Raw genomic sequence first — 7,500 nt, 5'->3', positions numbered from 1 at the left:
CGGGAATCGGGCCGACAGACCCGCCTCCCGCGACACCGGCAGTCCGCGGTTCGCGGCGGCGCCCTAGGGCGAAATTCCGCCGCAGTGTTTGCTTATTTTGCGCTCTGCGCGTGTGTATAAATATATTTATACTATATAAAAGAATGAAAATTCATTTTATATTATATTTCACAGGAAATGATCCTTCCGCAGGTTCACCTACGTTGTTACGACTTTTACTTCCTCTAAATGATCAAATTCGGTCAAACTTTCCGACGCGTCGGATGCCCGAGACGAGCTTCCGCGCACCAGTCCGAAGACCTCACCAAATCATCCATCGGTAGTAGCGACGGGCGGTGTGTACAAAGGGCAGGGACGCAATCAACGCGAGCTGGTGACTCGCTTTTACTAGGAATTCCTCGTTCATGGGGGAGAATTGCAAACCCCAATCCCTATCACGAAGGGGTTTCATCGGGTTACCCGGGCCGTTAGGCCAAGGAGGACACGCTGATCCCTTCAGTGTAGCGCGCGTGCGGCCCAGGACATCTAAGGGCATCACAGACCTGCTATTGCTCAATCTCGTGCGGCTATATATACCGCCGGTCCCTCTAAGAAGATTTTCATTGTACGCCGGTAGTGAAGACCGCGAAACACACTTCCGCGACGCGAACGCCGCAAGATGCGCGCCCGCGGACTCCTGTGATACCGGTTGCACGTCTATTTAATAGGCTAGAGTTACGTTCGTTACCGGAATTAACCTGACAAATCGCTCCACCAACTAAGAGCGGCCATGCACCACCACCCACCGAATCGAGAAAGAGCTGTTAATCCGTCAATCCTTCCAGTGTCCGGGCCTGGTGAGTTTTCCCGTGTTGAGTCGAATTAAGCCGCAGGCTCCACTCCTGGTGGTGCCCTTCCGTCAATTCCTTTAAGTTTCAGCTTTGCAACCATACTCCCCCCGGAGCCCGAAAGCTTTGGTTTCCCGGGAGCTGCCCACCGGGTTAAAATTATGAAACTTCGGCGGATCGCTGGCTGGCATCATTTATGGTTAGAACTACAGCGGTATCTAATCGCCTTCGAACCTCTAACTTTCGTTCTTGATTAATGAAAACACCTTTGGCAAATGCTTTCGCTTTAGTCCGTCTTGCGACGATCCAAGAATTTCACCTCTAACGTCGCAATACGAATGCCCCCAGTTGTCCCTATTAATCATTACCTCTGGTATCAGAAAGCCAACAAAACAGAACCGAGGTCCTATTCTATTATTCCATGCGTACAATATTCAGGCAAGTGTTAGCCCGCTTTGAGCACTCTAATTTGTTCAAAGTAAACAGCCGCGACGGCCCGCCTCGGCGCGCGGCCGCCCGCGAGGACGACCGCAACACACTGGCGGTGGACGCACCGGCGAGAAGCCCCGCAGACGTGCCTGTCGTACCGCATTCGGTAGACCGACACCGCAGGACACAATTTCAACTACGAGCTTTTTAACCGCAACAACTTTAGTATATGCTATTGGAGCTGGAATTACCGCGGCTGCTGGCACCAGACTTGCCCTCCAATGGATCCTCGTTAAAGGATTTAAAGTGTAATCATTCCGATCACGAGGCCTCGGACGAGTCCCGTATCGTTATTTTCGTCACTACCTCCCCGTGCCGGGAGTGGGTAATTTGCGCGCCTGCTGCCTTCCGTGGATGTGGTAGCCGTTTCTCAGGCTCCTCTCCGGAATCGAACCCTGATTCCCCGTTACCCGTGACAACCATGGTAGTCGCATAAACTACCATCGACAGTTGATAAGGCAGACATTTGAAAGATGCGTCGCCGGTGCTAGACCGTGCGATCAGCACAAAGTTATCTAGAATCATCTCGAATGGCGACGGACGGGGCGCGAACCCCGCCGCCGATTGGTTTTTGATCTAATAAAGCATCCCTCCCGTTGCCGGTCAGGACCTCGTTTGCATGTATTAGCTCTAGAATTGCCACAGTTATCCAAGTAACTATGTACGATCTAAGGAACCAAAACTGATATATTGAGCCATTCGCGGTTTCACCTTAATTCGGCTTTTACTGAGACTTGCATGGCTTAGTCTTTGAGACAAGCATATGATTACTGGCAGGATCAACCAGGGAGCTGTTCATTTCTATATCGCTCCAGGATACGAAGGGCGTCTGAGGCGCGACGGAGTCACCCGCCGCGACACGCTCTTTATGTTCGCACCTATATAACTCACATTCTCGCTCGCTCGAGTTTGCACTCTCGCGATTCACGAGTCTGTTCGTTTTACTTTTAAATTCACTTTTTAACAAGTGAACGCTGGACCTGACGAGACGGACCACATGGATCTTCTCTTTGGCCAAAAATTTTTAATTCCCTTTCGTCAAATATTAACGTACGAGAGCGCACGCCTTCGGCGCGGCAATAGTGGGGACGTGGATTAGAATCCTACGACCGTTCTCGTTTTGTTCACGGTGTTCTCTGCTTGCGCGGAACTCCAGAGTTTGTAACACGGGCGAAGTGCAATGCTCGCTCAGCCGCACAAAGGAGCTGAACGGCCACACGACGTTGATTTTCGCAAATGTAAAGCCGGCGCGGCATATCGGCCGCCGCAATGTGCGAACGCGGTGAAAATGTATTTTAGCTAACGCCATGAGACGCGCATAATATACGATATACGTACGGCGACGGGTGTCGGCGTCTCGCACGCCGGGCCGCCAGCCATGCGGGGAGCCTACGCGCGTTTCAGGCGAAACGTAAATGAGCCGATGGGTAAAACGCGCGGTACGGTCGGGACTTGGCAAATTCTGCGAGATGATTTTATTTTTTCTTTTCTTTTTTCGTTTGAGAAGACGAATATGGAAAGAGATTATGATTGAAAAATTAGACTTATAATTTGGGTAGGAAATATTTTTGTTTTTTTTTTTTATTTTTTATTTTTTATTTTTTTTTTTATTTCACATTCACATTTGGATCGGAAGGAGGGACGAAATAAAAATCGGCGGGGGTGCATTTCGGATCGTCGCTCGGTGGAAATATTCGATAAACGAAAAATTTAAGTTTCACGCGGAGCGCGCTCGCGACCGCCGCGAGACGTCTCGCCGGGAGGGGGCCTCGTTCTCGCATTAAAACTCGGCGAGAGGGTATAAATTATTTCTAAGTTTTTTTGTTTTTTTTTTTTTTTTAAATTTCACATTCACTTTCGAATCGGAAGGAGGAACGAAATAAAAATCGGCGGGGGTGCATTTCGGATCGTCGCTCAGTGAAGTAAACGAAAAATTTAAGTTTCACGCGGAGCGCGCTCGCGACCGCCGCGAGACGTCTCGCCGGGAGGGGGCCTCGTTCTCGCATTAAAACTCGGCGAGAGGGTATAAAATATTTCTAAGTTTTTTTGTTTTTTTTTTTTTTTTTAATTTCACATTCACTTTCGAATCGGAAGGAGGAACGAAATAAAAATCGGCGGGGGTGCATTTCGGATCGTCGCTCAGTGAAGTAAACGAAAAATTTAAGTTTCACGCGGAGCGCGCTCGCGACCGCCGCGAGACGTCTCGCCGGGAGGGGGCCTCGTTCTCGCATTAAAACTCGGCGAGAGGGTATAAATTATTTCTAAGTTTTAATTTTTTTTTTTTTTTTTAATTTCACATTCACTTTCGAATCGGAAGGAGGAACGAAATAAAAATCGGCGGGGGTGCATTTCGGATCGTCGCTCGGTGGAAATATTCGATAAACGAAAAATTTAAGTTTCACGCGGAGCGCGCTCGCGACCGCCGCGAGACGTCTCGCCGGGAGGGGGCCTCGTTCTCGCATTAAAACTCGGCGAGAGGGTATAAAATATTTCTAAGTTTTTTTGTTTTTTTTTTTTTTTTAATTTCACATTCACTTTCGAATCGGAAGGAGGAACGAAATAAAAATCGGCGGGGGTGCATTTCGGATCGTCGCTCAGTGAAGTAAACGAAAAATTTAAGTTTCACGCGGAGCGCGCTCGCGACCGCCGCGAGACGTCTCGCCGGGAGGGGGCCTCGTTCTCGCATTAAAACTCGGCGAGAGGGTATAAATTATTTCCATGTTTATTATTATTTAGTTTATGAATTATTCATTTATTTATTAGGGCTATGTATAGCGTGTGAGCTCGCCAATATATGGCAGTAAAATTTTTATTGTCTTTGAATTTCCTAGAGTTTTAACCATCGAAAAAAAAGAAGATTGCAAATAAAATCAACAGACAATGGAAATTTGATGTGTATTATTTTAATAGATTGTTTATAACAGAAAAATACATAGAGAAATATGCATTTTTATTTTTTGTAATAAAACATAAAATTTCCATTGTCTGTTGATTTTATTTGCAATCTTCTTTTTTTTCGATGGTTAAAACTCTAGGAAATTCAAAGACAATAAAAATTTTACTGTCATATATTGGCGAGCTCACGGGCTATACTTACGCCATTTATTATTATTAGTTATTATTTATATCAGCTGGTCTCCAGCTGGTCCGACGGTGCGAGCGTCCGCCTTCGTTTATGTTCAATGCAATTCGGACACTTGGCAAATTAACCACGTGTTTTACTTACTAACGGATATTGAAATACATTTTATTTATTTATTTATTTTATTTTGTTTATTAAGAAAAACAACAGCAATACAAAAAAAATATACACAACATAATAAAAAAAACATAAAATAAAGCCAAATCAGTTTTTCACATAAATACAATTATAAAAATCCAGTTCAGTTAAATATCAATTATAGAAGTGCATGTGTGCGAGTTTTTTTTTGTGTGTGAGGATGCGTGTGTAAAAAAGTGGAGTGTGGTTTTGGTAGGTATGTGAATATGTGTGTGATTGTATATGGGTGTGAGGGTAGGTTTAAGGACAGGGTAAGTGTGTATTCGATATGAGTGAATAGAAACAATTTAAAATTATAATGTAAAAATATAAATATATTTTTTTTTATAACGAAACATAATTTTTTTCAAATAATAGTTTTTTAATTTGTAAATTATTTATGTAAATAATTAGAGTCCAGACCGTAAAAATTTTTACTGTCATATATTGGCGAGCTCACGGGCTATACTTACGCCATTTATTATTATTAGTTATTATTTATATCAGCTGGTCTCCAGCTGGTCCGACGGTGCGAGCGTCCGCCTTCGTTTATGTTCAATGCAATTCGGACACTTGGCAAATTTACCACGTGTTTTACTTACTAACGGATATTGAAATACATCATTTGAAAATAATTAGAGTCCAGACCGTACCGTCATGAGCGTTTTGGTTTTTCGACTTTTCACGATGAAAACAAAAACACTTTGAAAAACAAAAATTTGCAAAAAAAAAGGCGAACGCCCGCACCTCGCCGAACGCTGAGTCCGACGGTGCGAGCGTCCACCTTCGTTTATGTTCAATGCAATTCGGACACTTGGCAAATTTACCACGTGTTTCACTTACTAACGGATATTGAAATACATCATTTGAAAATAATTAGAGTCCAGACCGTAAAAAATTTTACTGTCATATATATTGGCGAGCTCACGGGCTATACTTACGCCATTTATTATTATTAGTTATTATTTATATCAGCTGGTCTCCAGCTGGTCCGACGGTGCGAGCGTCCGCCTTCGTTTATGTTCAATGCAATTCGGACACTTGGCAAATTTACCACGTGTTTTACTTACTAACGGATATTGAAATACATCATTTGAAAATTATGTATGTAAATAATTAGAGTCCAGACCGTAAAAAAATTTACTGTCATATATTGGCGAGCTCACGGGCTATACTTACGCCATTTATTATTATTAGTTATTATTTCTAAATTATTCTAAGCTTTGAGCTTTGAGCTTTTTCCTTTTGGCTTTTGGCTTGCTTAGCTTTATAAGCTAGCTTTAAAGCTAGCTTTCAAGCTTCACGATGAAAACACAAAAGTGTTGAAAAAAAAAATTTGCAAAAAAAAGGCGAACGCCCGCACCTCGCCGAACGCTGGTCTCCAGCTGGTCCGACGGTGCGAGCGTCCGCCTTCGTTTATGTTCAATGCAATTCGGACACTTGGCAAATTTACCACGTGTTTTACTTACTAACGGATATTGAAATACATCATTTGTAAATTACGTATGAAAATAATTAGAGTCCAGACCGTACCGTCATGAGCATTTTGGACTTGGACTTTTCACGGTGAAAATAAAAAAGTGTTAGTAGAAACAAAAACACTTTGAAAAAAAAATTTGCAAAAAAAAAGGCGAACGCCCGCACCAGCCGAACGTGCACACGGAAGCGCAACATGCATCCGATTGGATGTCATGCGCGCGTCGCGTCTACAGCGTCCGGCGGTGCGAGCGCCCGCCTGGAATTTGGGAGCTTTCGCTTCGCTTCGCCTTCGTCTTCTGCTCGTCGGCTCTTAGCTCTTGGCTTTTTGCTTTTTGCTTTTTGCTTTTTGCTTTTTGCTTTTTGCTTTTTGCTTTTTGCTTTTTGCTTTTTGCTTTGAGCTTTTTCCTTTTGGCTTTAGCTTTATATAGCTAGGGGCTAGCTAGCTGGCTGCTAGCTTTCGCTTGCGGGCCGACGTTCCGTGGAAACGATCGACGAATCTCTTGGCGTGGGGCAGAGTCTCAACGGATCGCAGCATGACGCTGCTCTACCGGGTACAACACCCCGCCAGGTACGAAGGTCGTCTGCGGACGATTCCGAGTTCCGACGCCGAACTTAAGCTTGGTCAGAGGCGGGACGCCATCGCGCCGGGACATTTAACCACGCAGCGCGGTGCTCGTCCCACCTCGTCGGGCTTCGACGGAGCCCCCGCGGACGGGGGCCGCCTGATAGATGTCACATTGTTTAGAGAGCCTTTCGACTCGCGGAACTCACATCACGTATCACCGCCCGATTTGCCTAGGCGGGATACGGCCTTAGAGGCGTTCAGGCCTAATCCTGTGGATGGTAGCATCGCACCACCGGCCGGTCGACCGAGTGCGTGAACCAAATGTCCAAAACTGCCGTTCCTCTCGTACTGAGCAGTATTACTATCGCAATGATCGGTCATCAGTAGGGTAAAACTAACCTGTCTCACGACGGTCTAAACCAGCTCACGTTCCCTTTTGATGGGTGAACAATCCAACGCTTGGCGAATTCTGCTTCGCAATGATAGGAAGAGCCGACATCGAAGGATCAAAAAGCGGCGTCGCTATGAACGCTTGGCCGCCACAAGCCAGTTATCCCTGTGGTAACTTTTCTGGCACCTCTCGCTAAAAACTCTTTATACGAAAGGATCGATAGGCCGTGCTTTCGCAGTCTCTATGCATACTGAACATCGTGATCAAACCAGCTTTTGCCCTTTTGCTCGACGCGAGATTTCCGGCCTCGCTGAGCTGGTCTTAGGACACCTGCGTTATTCTTTGACAGATGTACCGCCCCAGTCAAACTCCCCGCCTGGCAGTGTCCTCAGAACGGATCACGCGGGAAACGCGGCGACGCGACGGTACGAACGGAGGCTGAAAAAACCGCACACCGCCCGCGGCCGACGCGGCTCGCCGCCCCGTACAA

At 45.7% G+C, this 7,500-nt stretch overlaps 1 non-coding gene and 1 pseudogene across 1 annotated transcript; both read right to left on the bottom strand.

The window, feature by feature from the left end:
• Positions 1-175: 175 nt before the first annotated feature.
• Positions 176-2,106, bottom strand: LOC148281462 (small subunit ribosomal RNA). Its single transcript, XR_015822352.1, has one exon. It is a non-coding gene; the product is annotated as a small subunit ribosomal RNA (ribosomal RNA).
• Positions 2,107-6,545: 4,439 nt separating this feature from the next.
• On the bottom strand, positions 6,546-7,500 carry LOC148281461 (large subunit ribosomal RNA; annotated as a pseudogene; the record flags this gene model as incomplete).

This window comes from Micrasema longulum, unplaced genomic scaffold (genome assembly GCF_059751315.1).
Source record: "Micrasema longulum isolate JH-2025_06_02 unplaced genomic scaffold, ASM5975131v1 h1tg000456l, whole genome shotgun sequence".
Lineage (NCBI taxonomy): Eukaryota > Metazoa > Arthropoda > Insecta > Trichoptera > Brachycentridae > Micrasema > Micrasema longulum.
The sequence above is the reverse complement of the archived record's forward strand: the minus strand, read 5'-3'. Positions and strand labels throughout refer to the sequence as shown.